General features: G+C 47.5%; 1 long non-coding RNA gene across 2 annotated transcripts in view; it reads left to right on the top strand.

Annotated features, from left to right (window-relative positions):
- The first annotated feature begins 402 nt into the window (after positions 1–402).
- The window catches only part of LOC128118869 (uncharacterized), a 67898-nt gene continuing 48788 nt past the window's right edge, over positions 403–19512 (top strand). The window contains exons 1-2 of one of the 2 annotated variants that reach the window (XR_008221366.1): positions 403–600; positions 1777–19233. This is a non-coding gene — a long non-coding RNA (uncharacterized LOC128118869). Of the gene's footprint in view, positions 601–1776; positions 19234–19512 lie in introns of those variants that run through there. The other variant, XR_008221365.1, reaches the window with a different exon arrangement.

A 19512-nucleotide genomic window follows, 5' to 3' on the forward strand; every position in this document is an offset into this window, starting at 1 on the left:
TTAAAATGCAGTTCATTTGCAGCCAGCGTTGGGTAATTATAAAATATTGTTCTGCAATTTCTTTTAAGAAGGGAACTTCATTCTGAGGAGCAGATGTGACAGTCACCGGAGGGCTGAGAGGTAACAATGAGAGGTAACAATGGCTTTGCTAACATTGTCAAGGAAGCAGCGACTCCGCTCTGTGCAAGATATTTTAATTCAGCTCCATTGTTTCCAAGGCAGATTTGCATATCTCAGAGGGGAAAACTCCACCCGTGAGTCCTGTGCCACAGGCATAAATCTTACAGGGCATGTGACTGCTGTACACAAAGGAGACCACTGGTGAAGGCGACTCTCTGGGAAGTCACTCCTCGGATGGGAGCTGGGATTTTCCACTGCCATGCGCTGTCACTCTTCACACTGCCCTTTAGTCTCCTGGAGGGAAAAGTACCCAGAATTCCTGTTGTGATCCAAACAAACCCATGGAGGAAGATCCCCAGCTGCTGCTGCTGCCCACCCTGCCGGTGCCCAGATCTGGGACCGTTAGAGGGACAGTGTGGACTGAAAAGTACCTGGAAGCACACGGCTTGCAAGTGGAAATCTGGAAATTCCTCCTCTAAGGTAATCCGTTTTTAAAAATCTATCTTACAAGATGTGTCAAACACACAGATATGGGTGTGAAGAAGCCTTAGAAGCCCGAGTCACCCTGAGCTCGGCCCGTCCTGGACCTCCAAACTGCAGTGCTAAGGCGGCCAGTGAAAGGCCAGTTAAAATCAACATTCCAAGGATCTTTTTTATTTTGTTCCGCTATTATAGACGTAGTCTCGAGAGATCTCTGCTTCTTTCTTTTCACCTGGTTTCCCTTGTGCTACAGGACAACAGGGAAGCCAGGAGATTCACACGGCCCAGCTCCTCTTTGGATCCCTCTCCAGCACTGCCATCATCAGGATGCTCCCCCAAGCCCCCCAACCCCCACCCCCACCCCCACCCCCACCCCCACCCCCAGTCAGTCTGTTGGCAGAGACAGGATAGAACAGGATGCCATCAGGATCCTCCCGCCTCTGTCCCATGAGGGGTGTGGCCATTTACCTTGTGCTTCCATGAAAGAAGGAACCTCTTCTGTAGTCCACACAGACAGTGTTGTCTTAATGGATGGTAAAGGGAATCATGGGGACACTGGGCATCTTCTCCCTAAGGAGATTCCCAGTGATGTCCAGGAAGAAGAGGTGCTATGAGAGAAAGGGAGATGCAGGAGGTAACGTATTTGTTGTTAGGAGCTCCCAGCTGCAGAGGTTCCTGTACTAATCTGACAAAATGCAGACAGAGTCTGGCTTTATCACTCTCAGGTGTTCCAGAACACCTGCTCCCAGCAGCTTCCCATTGCTCTTGTTTTGAGACAGAGTCGGGCTCTGCAGCTCCAGCTGACCTTGACTGCCTGGCAATCCTCCTGTCTCAGCCATCCTAGTGCTGGAATTACAAAGGTGAGCCACTGCACTGGGCTTTACCCAGCACTGTTAAATAAAGTACCCTGTGCCCCGTCCCTGCTCCTGCTCCTGCTCCCCCCACCTTCCATGAGAATAGGTCACCATGATGAGTAAAGGGAACATTTCGCTTCTGTTGCCCAGAAAGTTTTTGGTTGAAACACCAGGCTTTCAATTTCCTGAACAATCCCCTATGTGTTGATTGGCCATTTCCTGTTGACATAATGCTGTCATAATCTAGAATGATGCTGTAGTTCCCCAGCCAATCCTTGCTCTAAGTAGAGCAATACTCCCCTTCTATATTCTGTTTGATAAGGAGTGAGGCCCTGAACAGGGTCAGCCAATGGGAGGTCATCTGTGAACACCTGATGTCTCTATGTGGCCGTGCAGCAGCGCTCAAAGCTGGACTACGAGACTTTGTAAGATTTTTTTGCTTTTCAAACTTAATTCATTCATTCATTCATTCATTCACTGTGTGTGGAGGTCAGAGGACAACTTGCAGAAGTCAGTTCCCTCCTGACTCTGTGTGGGTTCAGACATCAAACTCAGGTCATCAGGATTGGTGGCAAGTGCCTTTCCTCACTGAGCCAACTCTCTGGCCCTAGATTTTCTAGAATTTTTAAGAGATTCCCATCAGACACTCAAGGATCTCAACACTTGCTATCTCTCCATGAGATTTTCTTGATTTCTGATGGAAACAGAAATTCAGCCAAGTGGCATGTGGCCAGCCATGAATGCCAGTCCTAGACTTCACTGTCACTGAACCTGGAGTAGAAGAGACACCCTCTCTCATACAACCTACTCACTGATAATGTGGACTGTCTGTCCTCAGATCAGTTGAGACAGAAAGCGAACAGTTTAAATGAATGCCCAGGAAGCATCCAAGATGTTCAGCGAGAAGAGGAAGAGTCACTGTGGGGTGGGTAGCACAGACATCATTCTGTAAAATTACCAGATCAACAGTTGCCATCACATTCTTTGAAGGGAGCCCTTCACCTCCAGGGCAGAGCATGACTCGGTCAGCGCCCTGCGCTCTGGCTTTTCTGCCTTTTTAACACAGATGCATGCGACGCTGTGCGCTTCTTCCTGCGGCTTGGTTTCCCCGTTTGTTGATGTAATGGAAACTACCCTGGTGTCTAACCACCTAAGGGATAGATTTTACCCAGTTTCGTTGGGCTTTAATATAAACCTACACTTTTCCCCTATCCATCAGGGCTGCGTCCACGCCTGCGCACAAAGCCTACCACAGTTTACTCCTGATGGTTCCAGAGTGGGGCTTTTAATAGAACCCTGGGCATGTGTCATGTTAAAAAATGACCTCTCTGATGTTGTAATAAGATTAAAAACTTGGCATGGTGCCTAGATCAGATGACAATATTTATGAACACTCTTTGTAATATTTTGGATTCTAAAAAACCCCCTCCCCCCAACACACACACCACTGCGCTAAGTCAATAGGGAAATATTAATCTCCAGGAAGTCAGAAAGGGAAGTCACCAGGGGGATGGGCCACGGGGTCACTTTAGTTTCATTGCATAAGCCTCTGGTTACAGCAAAGCCTTCTGCTGGAAGTTCTTACTGAGAAAACAGCAGAGACAAGCCCTCTACCTCCCTTGGCTTTTGGTGAGGAAGAGGTCGGGAGTGACCCCCTGTGTGCTTTAAAAGGCCCCACTTGCCCCTCGCTGAGGCTTGCTTCACTGGCTGTTTAATAAACATCTGAAACAATGTTTTAGACTTATCTGTGTTCATTAGCTTTGCAAGACTTCAGACCTTTGACCGTATTTCTTTTTTAAAATACTTTGTTCATTCATTCATTCATTTATTTGTGTGTGTGTGTGTGTGTGTGTGTGTGTGTGTGTGTGTGTACACATGCAAGAGTGAAGGCATACACACACACACACACACACACACACACACACACACACACACACACACACTCACGTACACACATACACACACACCCCACAGCATTCACATGGAGGCTACAGGACATCTTTTGGGAGGTTACTCTCTCCTTCTTCTGTGGACTCTAGGATGGAGCTTGGGTCATTGGGCAGTGGGCATGAGCCATCTCACCAGCCCTTAACCAAAGTTCTTTCCATCCACTTTCAAAGTCAGTGACAAAAATATGCTCTGCTATGGATGCTGGACCTTACAGTCTGAGCCACTTTAAGACTACTAAAACTTTTTTTTTCAAGACAGGGTTTCTCTGTGTAGTTTTGGTGCCTGTCCTGGATCTCACTCTGTAGACTAGGCTGGTCTTGAACTCACAGAGATCTGCCTGCCTCTGCCTCCAGAGTGCTGGGATTAAAGGCATGCACCACCACCACCCGGCTGTAAAACATTTTTTAAAAAGCCATATTTATCGTTTCCTCCCCCAAATTGTAGGGCCATTTTGGCATTATGGAGCATTTATAAACCTTGGGATTTATAAACGAGGTGATTCAGTTGCTTGACAGCCACCAAAGACCAACCATTTTTCCAGAAAGATGATGAACTTGAGGGAGGAGTCGTCGAGACTAGAATCGGGTGAAGGGTGGCCAGGAGATTCACCATGTCCTCTTCCCTGAAATCAGAGCCAGCTGCCTCCCGTATTTACTTCCCATGGACTGACTGAGGATGAGCTCAAGGCTGCCTTTGCTACATCCAGGCCTTCCTGGCTCATGGCTTCAGCCTGCCTATCAGGCTTCTTCATGTGTAGTGTGGCGTTGGAAGTGAAGGTGGAGATAAGCAGTTACTATGTGGGTTTCCCGCAAGGACCCAGGAATGGTGGAAATGAGAAAGTGAAAGCCAGAGTTCATCTCCTGTGAGTGAAAGCCAAAAAGGAGAGAAAGAGGTTCCCAGCAGAGTCCCACAGGAGGGACCCAGCTCCCCATGTCTACTGTCCCCTAAGCAGAGTCCCACGGGAGGGACCCAGCTCCCTGTGTCTACGGTCCGAGTCCCACAGGAGGGACCTAGCTCCCATGACCTCTGTCCCCCAAGCAGCATCAGCCTTCCTAAGACACACTTACCCTTGTCATCTATCACTGTAGCCATAGCGCCACTGGGACAGGGAACTCGCACCCCGTCCCTTCTGCACGAAAACACCAAGCCCCTGCAGACACTCACTCAGTTACGATCCCATCTTTGCAGCATATCCCTGTACACAGACGGATGCACACGCAGCCGGACCAGGGAAATGGAAGTCTGTCCGACAGGACCTTGTATTCCAAAACCATACCCAGGAAGCTCCCGGACAAAGGCAAGCCTTCAGCGGCCCACTGCTCTGAAGTACTCTTGGCCAACTTGCTTGGTCTGTAGCCATCTTAAAACTTCTCTCCTAGCACCCCACAAGATGGGGTACTTGTATTTTGCACATATGAGAGTGAAACATTTATTTTAAAACATAGTTTAGAGTCAAGGAAGACTAGCAAAGATTTCATTTGCCATTTCCAAGTCTTATCTCAGAGGTTTTGAGTTTAGAAACTCAACAAAACAAGAGATTAGCCTCTGTATCTCCTCAGAGTGTGTGTGCCATGTGCCAATGAGGCCAGGGTGGACTCAGCCACGCAAAGACAACTACATGATAGATGCACTGAGAACTGCCTTCCAGTACCCTGAGACACTCCCTAGTTCCCTCTGTTGTGGGGCACAGCACTGACTACTGGAGACGAGTTCTAGTTACAGCTTTTCTGCAATCTGCCCTCACCCAAACAGAATCTGTCTCTGCTCTGCTCCTAGGACTGTGTGAAGTTAATCCAGGAGGCAGGTTGTTCTCCATTACTGGTTGAGGCAGGTCGGGCTGGAGAAATGACTCCCTGGGTGGAACACTATCAATGTAAGCATGAGTACATGAGTTCAGATCCCCAAGTATCCACAATAAAAGCCAGACCTGGTGACGTGCATCTGTAATCCCAGAGCTCCTAGGGTAAGATGGAAGGTAGAGATGGGAGAAGCCATAGAAAACTGCAGGTCAGCTAAGCAGGGATATGGTCAACAAGAGACGCTGCTCCAAACAAGGTAGAAGGTGAGAACTAAAACCCCTCCTTATACACGTGGCATGTGTCTACCCATATTCTCTCTCTCCCCCTCCCCAACCCCTCTCATGCACACCACACACTACACACACACACACACACACACACACACACACACACACACACACACGAAGATGTTGTTTTACATTATGCTGGAGAGATAGCTCAGTGGTTAAGAGCACTTGCTGTTCTTCTAGAGGACCTGAGTTTGGTTTCCAGCACCCACATAGGATGGTTCACAACCACCCATAACTCTAGCTCCAGGGGATCCAGTGTCCTGTGGAGAAATCTCTGTGGGCGGTCCTCTCATCAATAGCCCCTGCACCTTCCCTTAAAAATGTGTCAGATCGGCCGGGCGGTGGTGGCGCACACCTTTAATCCCAGCACTCGGGAGGCAGAGGCAGGCGGATCTCTGTGAGTTCGAGGCTAGCCTGGGCTACCAAGTGAGTTCCAGGAAAGGCGAAAAGCTACACAGAGAAACCATGTCTTGAAAAACAAAAAAACAAAACAAAAAAAAATGTGTCAGATCTCCTGGCACTAACACTCACTGTGTTCTCTGGAGTACCAAGCCACTTATTCAAGAAGCCATCCCTGTCCAGCTTCCTTCCCCACAGTCACAGGTGGAGAGGGCTCCTGCCTCAAAGAGGAGCAGGGATCTTCTGGCCTCTGTGCATCAAGGACTCCCATACTCTGTAGCGTCAAGGACGGGAGGAACCTCATGAAGGTGGCTTCCCATTTGCTTTTGAATGGTTCCTCCCAGAAACAAAGCAGTATCTTTTTACCTAGGAAAAGTCACCAATTCAGAGAAACACAGAGAGGGAATGCACTCGTCCCTACTTCTGCCCAGTTCAGATGATCACTCACTTTTATTCCATCTGGGGTCCCAATGTAAGGGAAATTCTAAAGTAGTTCAAACTGACGTGTGGCCAGCTTTCTTTCCTGCTATTAGACATTTTCAACCTTAACTGTCCCTAGTGGCTAGGACATTCTATATTACTTTTTTTTTGGATGCATATATACAAACATAAATACATTTTATTGAAGTCATGAGATCACAGTAGAAACTAATACATTGACTGGATTAACTCTAGTGTAGTTAATATAATAAAATGAATATAATCTGTCAGCCTTTAGTAAGTAATACAATTTTTGAGGCATGAAACAGAAGACAGAAATCTCATATTACAATTAAGTTTCGAATAAGTATACCCCACAGCTTCAAGGGTATAGTAGATTGATGTGCAAGTCAATCTGTATAGCATGAATCTTAAAAGTTCTTATTAATAAAATCAAACCTGAGGCCAGTTATTGGGGTGAATGCTGGAAGATCAGAGAAGCAGAACAAGCCACAGCTACCTCACCTTGCCTGTTCCTCAGCTGGTCTTGTTTCCTCAGACTGGAGGCCTCTGAGTCCTCATTGAGAATGAATCTCAGCTGAACTGCTGCTAGAAGCCTGAAAGCTTAACCAACCAAATGCTTCTAGTTTCTGGTCTTCACGCCTTATATACCTTTCTGCTTTCTGCCATCACTCCCTGGGATTAAAGGCTCACTTTCTGGGGTTAAAGGTATGAGTCACCATGCCTGGCTATTTCCAGTGTGGCCTTGAATTTACAGAGATCCAGAGGGATTTCTGCCTCTGGAATGCTAGGATTAAAGGCAGAGCGACCACTGTCTATCCTCTATGTTTAATATTGTGGCTGTCCTGTTCTCTGACCCCAGATAAGTTTGTTAGCATGCACAATATTTTGGGGAACACAATACCACCACATATCTGTAAAAGTCAGTTTCTTCTGATACTCAAAGAACACCAATATCAATAGCTCAGAGAGGCAGGAAGCACTTTTAAAAATATACTTATGAGGGAAGGAGTCATTTAAGAGAATACAGGAAAGCTGGATAGGAATGAGAGCCCTAAGTGGGGAGTCACCATTTTGAGTGGCAGCTGTTTCCTGTGAGGTAGGAACAAAGTTTGGGAGTTGTGTGTGCATGGTGCCGGGGGAGCTCCCAGCGTCCCTGCTTCTCAGAACAAACCACGAGGGCATGTTCCTCTCTAATGTCTCTGTTGTTGTTTGGGTTTTTGAGACAGGGTTTCACACAGCCGAGGCAGGCCTCTGACTCTGTTTATAGCTGAAGAGGACCTTGAACTCCTGATCTTCTTCTTGCCGTGTCCCCAGGACTGGGATTACAGGTGCAGCCCATTTCCATCTCCAAATGCCTCTGCAGAGGTCTAAGTAAATAAAGTTAGGATGTGGAAGGCGCCATCTCTTTCCTCAAGAATAAAGGGTTCAGGGAAAGGCGAGTGACAATCACGTCTTGTGTGTCCTTCTGGAGTATGGCATGCAGTAGAGAGGTGTTCTAGGACAGTGAGCAGAGGCCCCAGCTGGGAGAGAGGAGGATGCTCTCTGGAAAGCTAAGCCAGTTCAAATGACGGTATCCCTGAGGCTTAGCGGTCCCCTGCCCAACTATTGCTAGTGTTGCTGTTCTCCACACAGGGAGAGCTTACGGAGCTAACAGAAGAGCGCAAGTCCGGCCAACTCACCTTGGGTCCCAGACCTGCTACTTACAGGCCTGCTTTGGACCTTCGTTTCTGTTGAGTGTGCATGTGTTCAACATTACCTAGTTTTTTGTTTGTTTTTTTGTTTTGTTTTTTCATCTCCCACTTTATTATCGACAGAGTTTGTACTGACTTTGGGCAATGACATTGATATCCTGGCCACCCAACAGTGTAACTTGAGAAATGCTGCTGGCTGGGAAGAGAGAGGCCGGTGGAGCCTGCCTGGCGTGACTCCAACCCCCATGTTGCCTTGTACTTCAGGGCCCCTTTCTGAATGTCACTGGAACCAGAGCAGCTGAGATGTTCTCAGCATGAGGAGCCTTTGGATTTCAGTTTCACGTTAGTAATATCGAGTGTCACATATGGAGCTGGAGAGATGCCTCAGCAATTAAGCAGATGACCCCAGTTTGTGTCCCCGTACCCAAGTTGGGTGGATCATGATCACCTATAACTCTGGTTGCAGGGGGATCCAACTTGACCTTTGAGCTTCTGTAGGCACTTGGACTCAATTCACACATGCTTACATGCAAGCCCGTGCCCGTGTGTGCATGTGTACTCACACACACGCAATTGAATAAAGCCATAAAATCTTGAAAAGAGTGTATACACACACACACATACACACCTCACCACCTTCTTCATGGTCATAAGACTAATCTAAGTATTTGAAATCATAATATTTATGTTGTAGTGTTGCGCTGTGGTTTTGTGATGCCTAGAGCAGCCATGTGGGTCGGCCCTCAGTAGACCATGGATGGAAGCAGCTGTCAGCATAATTGTCCACGGGCAGCTGTGCCCGAGGCATCCGCCCTGTCATGGGACACACTGCGTTGATCTCTCATTAGAAAATAAGGGAAGCAGCCAGCAGCAAGTGTCCCCTGGAGGGAAGCAGGCAGGTCAGTGTGTGTGACAGGTGGGGCGGCTTGAAACCCAGCATCACTCCCCACATCTGTCACTGTCCAAGGAGAGAGTGGTCCCTTCTCCAAAGTCACTGTTTGGGGGGTTGTAGATAACATCGTGGACCACAGAAGTCCCTGCCCATGTGTCCTTAGCTCCCGTGAATCAGGACCAAGGGAAAGTGACTGAACTTGCTCTGTGTCTCAGACCTGAAGAAAGTTCACATTGTTTTTGCAAGACATCTTGCCGTGTGGTCCTGCTGTCTTCTCGCCTAAAAGGACGAGGGACCTTCTGACGTGCCGCAGTGACCCTGAAGGTGACAGTGACAGCAGCCATCCCTGGAACGTCAGGACAGCTGCCTCTAGCACAGAGTGAAGCAGTACACCTGATCTACCCCGCAGATGGCAGGAGGTTCATGAAAACATCAGACACACCAGTGCGGGTAAACACTCCCACCCACGTGACGTGCTTTTGTGTTAATTAAGGGAGAAGACTGCCCCATGCCTGGCCAGACCTGCCCCAGGTTGCTCCTTGCTCCCTGTGTGGGAGTAGACTTTCTCCTGCGCATTCCTCACTTTCACAGTGGCCCCTCTTCCGATATGCCCATGAATAAACCCAGCAGAGTGTTTCCTAGTGAGGAATCATCCTAGCCTGCAGCAACGCGTCTCAGGATTAGGAGTTTGGATCTCTGGGTCAGTCCCTCTCTGTGGTCAGACTCTGTCACATGTGTGACCCACAGCAGTGCCCAGACAGTCACATTCACCTGTCCATCGGCTCTGGTTGAAATCTGTCGGAAAGCAGACCCCTGTGGGGGGGCTTTGTCTTATGTATTTCTACTATGGCTTTCTGCGCCTTAGAAGAGGCATGCAGGGAAGATGCTATTCATCAATTCAAGAGACCTAAGAGAGGAAGTGATTCTGTTTTTATTTAAAGTTGGCATTTTCCTCAGTTGCTCCAACCTAGAGAAGGGGGTACCTGGGCAAGTATCCAACCGTCATAGTTCAGCCATGCTGTTCTGCTCAGAAACTCAGCGACTCCCGCACACTGTCAACACGGCAGGGTGAAGATATAGTTGTAATAATTAAAATCAAGGCAGAGCTCATAAAAAGCTGTGTGGCTACTCCCAATGCTGCCGTGATCATAAAATACTCTGAGAAAAAGCAACCTAAGATAGAAGGTGTTTATTTTTGGCTAACAGTCCCAGTTACAGTCCATCCAGGCAAAGAAGTCACGCGGCAGGAGTTGGGATGAACTGGCCACACGGCATCTCTAACCAAGAACAGAGAACAGCGGCTGTTAAGGCCTGTGCTTAGCTTGCTCTCCTGGATTATTAAGTCTAGATCCTGCCCACAGGTATGATGGGTCCTTCCTACATCAGTTGATGTAATCAAAACTCCCACAAGTCTGTATTCCAGGCTGTTTTAGATTCTGTCAGGTTGGCAATGTCACCCATCACACATACACTAAGCAAACATTTGTGGCAAAAACCCCTTGCCTTCAACCCAACAGGATCAGATGGACTGACTCAGAAACATTGAGGAGGGCCAGGATGGGTCCAGTGGTTTGGGATGGGGTTGTAGGAGGGTACCTGGACTGCTGGCAAACTTTGGCAGTCGGGAGACTTATAGATGGGAAGGGAGTTTCCATGAAAGCTACATCAGGCCATAGCTCGGAGAAGGGCTACTTCCGTGGAAGCATCGAGAGAGTCTTTGGATGTGTGGGGACTCCAGACCTGTGTGTTCTGGGTGAGAGTGGAGAAGGCTGTGTATGAACAAGTATAGAACCAGGGCCAGGTCACTTTTGCATGTGAATAGAGGGTGACAGGACACTCTTGCAGACTCAGGGCAGGTGTCCAACATGGGTAACTTCTCCAATACTTGGAAACTGCAAACCCAGAAAACTTTGAAAAGACCTGATGGCATTAGGAGAGAAGCAAAGCTGGGGGAAATGATTGTGATCTATTTGCTAGATGCAATAGTTACTTTCTTAATATAGAAGAGTATCTCTCAGATTAATAGCTGAAGAATGGAATGAGGGTTCACACCAGGGGAAAAGCAAGTCGGCTTCTCTCTGAAGAGGTAAGACTTGAAACCATGGGGGAACCTCTTATCCCTTGGCTGAGGCAGAAGTTTGATAACATTTTCTCTGAGTGTGTTTGAGACAGTGACACTCAGGGCTTCTGGGAATATAAACTAATGCATTGTCCTTAGAGGTGGGTTTCAGAGTAGTGTGTGTGTGTGTGTGTGTGTGTGTGTGTGTGTGTGTGTGTGTGACACAGAGCGAGAGACTGTATTGAGTTTAAGTACAGATCAGTTAAAGGATGTTATATGTTGAAAATGAATACAGATGGGACTAGAACCAGGCGATCCCTGGGTGATTCGCGGTGACTGGTGACTGGTTGCTGGCCTCAGAAGGGCAGTGGGAGGAAGCAGTCACTAATAACACTTGGAGTAAATTTTGAGATGGACAAAAAGGCTCCTGGAGAATTGTTTGGAAGCATAGAACAGTGACCACCTATGCAGAGCAAGTTACAGGGAACACAAATGAATAAGGAAACTTAAGGTCAGAGCTACATAGGGTGACCCCTCAGCAGAGCCCTCCAGGCTGGTGTCCTACCAGGGATGGGAGGTGTTTTCAAACTCGGATCTAGTCTTGTCTTTCACCAGAATCTTAAAATCACACAAATTGAGTCCTTGGAAGTGATGACCTCTTCACTCTGGATATTTAAATATTTAAACACATAAGTAAATATTTAAATATATCTGTAGATAAGGGGAAATTCTAGAAACTTCTGAGGCATATACAATGAATAAGTGTTCAGAGTGGGACATTTTGGAAAGTACCAAAAGACACAAAAGACAAGAGGAGTTTCCAAATAGCTCCTTGTCAACTCTGCTTTGAATGTGGAAAAGTGAGTTAATACATATCCTAGAGACCACGCAGTCCCCCTAGAACATGATATCCTCAGTGTTGACCTCAGAGCTTATCAATACAAGGGCTGAGCCTCTCTTTCTAATAGGAGACTCTTATCTCAGTGGTCCAGCTGGTTTTGGGGAGATGTGGTCACTGGCTCTGGGACGGGGGGTGGGGAGGGCTGGTCACTGCTTCTAAATGTGCTCTGGACTGTGCCTGATCTGCCTGGTGACCAGGAAAGCCATGGCTCCCTCACATCCTGGCATCTCACCTGCAGAATTTCCAAGGTCTCCTTCACTGTCCTTTTATTAACTTGATTGTCTGGACCAATTTCTCTAGCACATTCTTTGGGGAGAGAGAGCCTAAACAAGAACAAGGCTAAGTTTCTGAGCATATAATAGCCTTTCCCTTTCATATTTAACTACCGTATGCTGGAATAAAGAATTGTTTTGCTGGCTTACTTTTCCCTCTGGTATAACAACTATCATTCCATGTTGCCATTAGACTTTCTGAAGGTGATCTGAATTTCCTTTCTTCATAAAGTAACTAATTTCATTGCCCAGATACCCAAAGGCCTTCCCTGTTCTTTTGACTGCGGTAAAGTCAATGGCTTACATCCTGGGCCTGTTGGTACCACAGGCTTGAACACAGGGCCCGTGTTAGCATTCTCAACCTTTTTATGTCAAGAGACACCAGTGGAGTTCCAATGTTTCATCTTTATTCCACTGTTTGTTGTGAAATTCTATCTAACCTCTGAATTAATTTTTTAATGGAAGGATGCACACGTGCGTGTGAAGGTGGCCGGTCCACACTAGGGTCTTCTCCAGTTACTCCCCACCTTGATTTTTTTTTTTTTGAGACAGGGTCTCTCACTGAGCCTGTGTCTCACAGATCTGGCTAGGCTGGCTGGCCAGGGAGCTTCAGAGTCCCCACTCCTGGGAATACGTGGGTGTGAGGAGTCTGCCCTCATGTCCTTGTGCATGCTCAGCAAGCATTCACAGCACTGAGCCATCCCCAGCTTCCCTCTTAAATATCCTTCCCTATTGCCTTGTTTCCTTCCTCCCAGCCTTCTGGGATGCCATTTCATTTCTTCGCACTCCTTGCTCACCCCCAGAATGCTTTGTCTCAGCTCTAACTCTTCCTAGAAGGCATGGCCGCCACCACCTTAAATTTCGCTACTTCTTTGCTACGTTGCTCATGTCTTCTGAATTTCATGGAGGTTGTTTGGAGCTCCTGAGGCACTGCTCTTTCTACTCTGTGTCTTTGGGAGGGGTCTCCATTCCAGCAGGAGCATCCCCTTTTCCTTGGATTAACCGGAGGCACCCTGTGGCCCCTTCTGCTCCTCCTCATCACCTGAGGGAGGGCCCCTGCATTTGTGGGAGCGAGAGATGGATTATGTAACACGAATCTTAAAAGGTCTTGTCAATAAAAAACCTGAAGCCAGATATTGGGGTAAATTCTGAAAAATTAGAGAAGCAGAACAAGCCACAGCCAACCTCACTTTACCAACTCATCTGATCCTGTTTCCATGAATCCTCAGATTGAAAGCTTCTGAGTCCTCACCCAAATGGATCTCAGCTGAACTGCTGCTAAAAGCCTCTAGTTCCTGGTCCTCACACCTTTATATACCTTTCTGCTTCCTGCCATCACTTCCTCTCTCCACCCAGCTGCATCACTTCTGTCTGTCTGTACAGACCTCCAGACCTTTATGGTTAACTAGTGTTGGAATTTAAGGCGTGTGTCCTTCCCAAGCAGAGGCATGAGATCTCAAGTGCTGGGGTTAAAGGTGTGTGCCACCACTGCTTGGCTCTGTTCCCAGTGTGGCCTTGAACTCACAGAGGTCCAAATGGATCTCTACCTCCCGAGTGATAGGATTAAAGGCACGGGTGCCACCCCTGTCTGGCCTCTATGTCTAATCTAGTGGCTGTTCTGTTCTCTGATCCCCAGATAAGTTTATTAGGGTACACAGTATATTGGGGGATACAATATCACCACAGGATTATGATGCTTTCCACCTCTCTGGCTCCACAGCTCCCCATGTTGTAACTCTCATGAACCCCTCCATCTGCCATTGGGCTCTGCCCCTGACAAATGCTCCTCTGTATAGGACTCTGTCCTGGGAGGAGACGTGTTAGTTGGTTGGAGAGTAGAACCCAGCATCCCCTTAAAAATAAGTTTTGGAATACGTATTTGTTGACTGGACATAGTGGTGCATGCCTTTAGTTCCAGCACTTGAGAAACAGAGGCAGGGAGATCTCTATAGTGAATTCCAGGACAGCCAGAGCTACATAGTGAGACTCTCTAAAGACAAAATAAAACAAACAAACAAAACTATGCCTTTGGGATTAAAGACTAAGAAACACATTCTTGAGGTGACTGCTCACTGCCAAGGAACTCAGCTGTTGATATAATACAAAATGGAATGTACTCTACTGTTCTAGAAAGAGTCAGTTCAGAAAGTTAAATGGAGAACATGGTAGATACTCATTACAATATCTTGGCAAATTACAGATGAGGAAAAATGTGGAATTAAATTCATTCTCTCTCTCTGCCTCCCCCATGCCCCATACCTCCTCCCTCACCCTTTCCCTCTCTTTGGAATCTCTAACTGGGCTTCCCCCCCCCCCCCCCCAGTTCAGAGTATCAGTTAAGTTTCGTTCACCGCGATGCTAGCTTGGCGCAGAGTGCTGTAAATAACAAGGGGCCTCTGCCACCCCACCCCCACTCCCTTATTTCCTACAGCTCGATGGCAAGTGTCCTTTTGTAACACGGCTGCAGACCCTGCGTTCCTTCCTCTTGTTCCACTACTATAGGACAGTTATGTGACTGCACGCTGGCCGCCTTCCTTCCTGGAAGAGTGGCTTTCCCTGCATTTCTTACATTTGTTTCCATCTGCACTAAATTGGAGTGAGGGAGAAATCCATTATGGAGATGACAAGAAGGGCCACCTTGGCAAAGTGCCCCCTCTTTCTTTCCTGCTCTCCAGAGATGGCTGTATGTCACAGCTCAGAGACCTTGGGAAGCCATGTTTCCCCTCCCACAGCTCCTCTGGGCTAGCCCATGGCTGCTTTGGTATTTCTGTCCCCACAGACGATTCCAGTGGGTGACCAGTGTTAAAGACTCTCCAAACTGGGCCACAGATTCAAAAGGCGATGCTAAGGTAATGGACAGGTGTGGAATGGTTGTGAGAAGCTGGTGTGCTTCTCTGGTGTGCCCTCAGCTTGCAGGTAATGGGGAAGTGTGGTGTTATTTCAACAGGGGCTGTGGCGTTAGGTCCATCCTCATGACAGCATGTCACAGCACATCACGGTGTTGTACTGAAGGCTGCAGTCAGGGTGAGGGAGGGGCCTCGGCCCCACAGCAGAGCCGTGCAGGTCAGATAGGGCCAGGATGAACAGGGCTGCCTGGCAAGAAGTTCCCCAGGGAGACCCCTGACGGTGAGGTAGCCCCAGGAAAGGTGTGTCCTGGAGCCCAGGGGAACTGAAATGAAGTGTGGGCCACTGGTTCTGTCGCTGAAGGAATGGGGCTGGAGCTGGAGGAGGACCTGCCTGTCTGGATGTAAATTTCTAAGACACAATACTAGAAAATTAAATCTGCTAATATGTTAAGTAAGCAGTACATCGAACCACAGTTGAAATTGATACTTAAAATGCAAATTCAGCATCCAAATGGGACAGGAAATGGGACACGCAACATTAAAAAATGAGTTCCTGTAGAATGATGGCTCACCTGGAACCCAGCACCCAGAAGGCCAAGTAAGGTAAGAGGATCACAAAAAGCAAATGATTCAATCACTATAACCTGTTACATTAATAATCAAACCTTAGTATATATAAATGAGTTACCTTATCAAACCCAGTTATAGGCATGAATTTTTAAAAACATTATTAGTGGTAAAAAGGGGGTTTCTGAAATCAGATAAGGCTGGTGTGTAGTGATGAAACTGACTGAAATGGCTGTTCCAGTGAGGGGTCCCAGCTCTCCACGGGTCAGTCATGAGACGGTGTCACCGTGTGGGGTAAATTATCTTCCAGGAGTTCTTCACCAACACATTAAGGCAAGAAAACTATGAAGATTAAACAAAAAGAAACAGACCTGTATTTACTCACAGGAAACACGATTTTCTAGCTAGAAAACCTAAGGGGGCCACAGACTGCTGGCATCGCCTGCAGAGGAGGGCAACGTCAGCATGCCAGTGCCAATGCACTCCTGTGGTCCAGGAGTGACCATGTGGGAATCTGAGACTGTGAACAGCACAAGCTGTGGAAGCAAGAAAGGCACCCCCCCACACACCAGGAGTCAGCGTGGAACACAGGAACGGCAGGAATGCCGTAGGGAAAGTTAACGCACACTTAGATAAAGGGAGTCTTTGTTCGTGGATTAGGGGCTGGACACTAATTGTGATTTCATCTATGGATTCAACTCAATCTCAGCAAAAATACCTCCAGGTACTTTAGGAATAGGAAATTAGAAAGGCTATCAAAAGTGAAGAGCGTGCGCTTGACTGCAATTTTGTGGCGAGTTCTAGTGTTTTATACACACGTGTGCAGAGATGATATGTCACCACTTGGGCGAAGATCTCAGCAGCACAGGAAGTCCGTGTTTGCAAGTGTGTTTATTTCAACCTCACACCCAACAGAAGAGCACGGCCCACACAGGAGGGAGCTCTGTGAGATGTGGAGAATTTTCATGGCCTTGGGGTATGCCAAGATTTCCTACATAGTTGTGAAACGCATGCTACCTGGAAGTGGAAGGAGCCAGGTAAATTATCATTAAGAACCTCATTCATGAACGTCACCACTAAAAGAATTGGAAATGCAGTGGGAAATCCGCTGAATGTATGCCTTCCAAATGAAGGAACACAAGTGGCCCATAAATAATACATTTAAAGTGGTTAACATCCTTACCTAAAGGGGAGTGGAAATCAGAGCTACAGCAAGATGCTACCTCATCCCGGTGAGAACGGCCACCCCAGAGAAAACAGACAACAAGTGCTGGTGAAGTTGGGATGGGGAGAAGAGTAGCCGTGGAAATCGATATGAAGGACCCGGCAGAAGCTAAGCATAGAGCTACCACAGACCCAGTTACACTGCTCCTGGGAAAGCCATCCCACCACAGAGACCACCGCATGCTGTGCTCACTTCTCACCACCTACAGCGGTCAAAATAGGAAACCGGCCTCGGTGCCCAACCGATGTATCGATGAGGACGTGGTGGTGGGTGTGGTGGTGGGTACACACAAGGGCCTCTTGCTTAGCCACAAAGAACACAAGCACACCATTTGTAGGAAAATGAGCATCATTTATTAAGTAAAATAAGCCAGATTCAGAAAGGCAAATGTCCCATGTTTTCTGTCATAAGTTGAAAATACCCATGACGGTATAATGGTGTGGTGGTGTGAGTAGGAATGGCCCCCATAGACTCACGTGTTCAACTGCTTAGTCATTGGGAGTGACATATTAGGAGGTGTGGCTTGTTGGAGTAGTTGTGGCCTTGTTGGAGGAAGTGTGTCCCTGTGGAGGGGGGCTTTGAGGTCTCATATATGCTCAAGCCACCCTCAGTGTGATAGTTCACTTCCTGTTGCCTGCAGATCAAGATGTGGAGCTACCTCTCCAGCACCATGTCTGCCTGCATGCTGCCATGCTTCCCACCATGACAATAATGGACTGAACCTCTGAAACTGTAAGCCAGCCCCAGTTAAATGTTTTCCTTTATAAGAGGTCACAGTGTCTCTTCACAGCGCTAGAAACCCTAAGACAAGTGGGGACTACAGTCAGTGGGTAAGGGGAGGGATAAGTATGGGTGGTCAGGGGTAAATAGAATCAAAGTGCCTTATATATAGCATGGAGATGTCACAATAAAAATATTTTGTAGAATTAACATACATGAAGTGAATAAGGACTTTACAATACACCTGGGCACAGTGCAGATCTCTAATGAGATGCTTGTTAGGACAGGGAATTTCTTCATACCTGTACCGAAAAAGGGTAGACCAGAAAAGCAACCATTTTATTTTTTTATTTTATTTTTTTTTCAAGACAGGGTTTCTCTGTGTAGCTTTTTGGAGCCTATCCTGGAATTCACTTTGTAGACCAGGCTGGCCTCAAAATCACAGAGATTCACCTGCCTCTGCCTCCCGAGTGCTGGGATTAAAACCGTGCACCGCCGCCGCCACCACCCAGCAAAAGCAACCATTTTAAAAAGCCAGGACTTGAACGAGCACATCCCTGAAGGGTCCATGGAACCAGCCAGAACCACATGAGAACAGTAGCCCAGAAGAGCGAGCCCAGGGACTGGGGAACTGCCGTTGTAAACAACAGGAAAGGCAGAGGGACAGACTGACACAAAGAAGGGAAAGAAGGAGACAGGGGAGGAGAAACAAATGGCGGTCTGAACCCTGGCGAGCATGTTGTAGGTAGTATCAGCTGGTGCTCAACTTACACGCTCTACAGTCCGGCCGTTCTGCCCTTTGCTTCCTGTTCACCTGAACTGCACGTGGCTGTGCACCAGAGACTAACTACAAACATCCCCTGCACCACTGTTTATAATACCTACATCCTTTAATGGTGAACTCAGGGGTATGTTGTGATGTAGTCCTACAACAGAGTGGCACCTATCCAGAAGACCCAGTACCATGGGCCAGTGGTGGCACACGAATGACAGATGACCAGGTGGCAGCTGGCATTTGCTCCCATCTTTACAAAAGTAGTCTGTGCTTAATGGAAGTCAGAGGATGCTGGCATATGCATGCAGAGCCTGGGACACAGCAAGAACGCGTTCCCTGGAATGCAGGTCACACGCTGTTTTGTTAACTTGAATGAAGGTGAGGCAGGCGTGTTCTCTTGGCCACGTCATCCACCTGAATGCTCATGTGCACTTTTGATTTCACATATTTTTAATAAAAAAAATTTGAAAGGGCATGTACACGTGGATTAAAGTAGGTAAGAAAAAGATCGTGGCTTCCCAGTGGCTGATGAACCTGCTGTCAACTATCTGTCCGTCTTGCTGACTTCTAGCAACTGAATCTGTATGAGTTTGAGACCTCTATGATCTAGAGTACTGATGGTTCCGACAACAGGATCAGGCCGTGCCACACTGGACCTTGCGGCCAGGGTGAAGGTGACACGTGGCGGCCCCTCTGAGCTGGAGGGGCTGTCCTGGCTCCTCTCTCAGCCTCTGGTGAAGTACCGATCACCCTGGGGGTTCCCTGGTTTCTGATGTGCCACCCTGAGCCCTGTCTCCTCCCCACAGAATGTCCCCTGTTGTGCAGACCTATGTCCATATTTTCCCTTTCAGGAGAATCAGGCACATTGCCTGAGAGCTCTGAAATCCTGCTTTAACGGCCTCAGTAAAGCCCCCATCTCCAAATAAGGCCAGATTGTGAGCTTCTGAAGGTAAGACTCCAACATATGACTCTGGCATACATAATTCATCACATAGCACTGTTAATCTACACACACACACACACACACACACACACACACACACACACACATGACTGTCAAGTGTTTGTGGTCTTTTAATGAAATCCTGGCTTTTGATTAAAGTTTGCTCTTGGAAAATACAATTTCCCTCCAGTACCTGGGGGCAAATTGTATAGTTGAGTTCAAAGTACACACACACAGCATGCATTTAGCACATAACTTGGGACAATAAAGCATGTGTTGGTAATA

This window comes from Peromyscus californicus, unplaced genomic scaffold, assembly GCF_007827085.1.
Source record: "Peromyscus californicus insignis strain IS unplaced genomic scaffold, ASM782708v3 Scaffold_23__1_contigs__length_62951481, whole genome shotgun sequence".
Classification (NCBI taxonomy): Eukaryota; Metazoa; Chordata; class Mammalia; order Rodentia; family Cricetidae; genus Peromyscus; species Peromyscus californicus.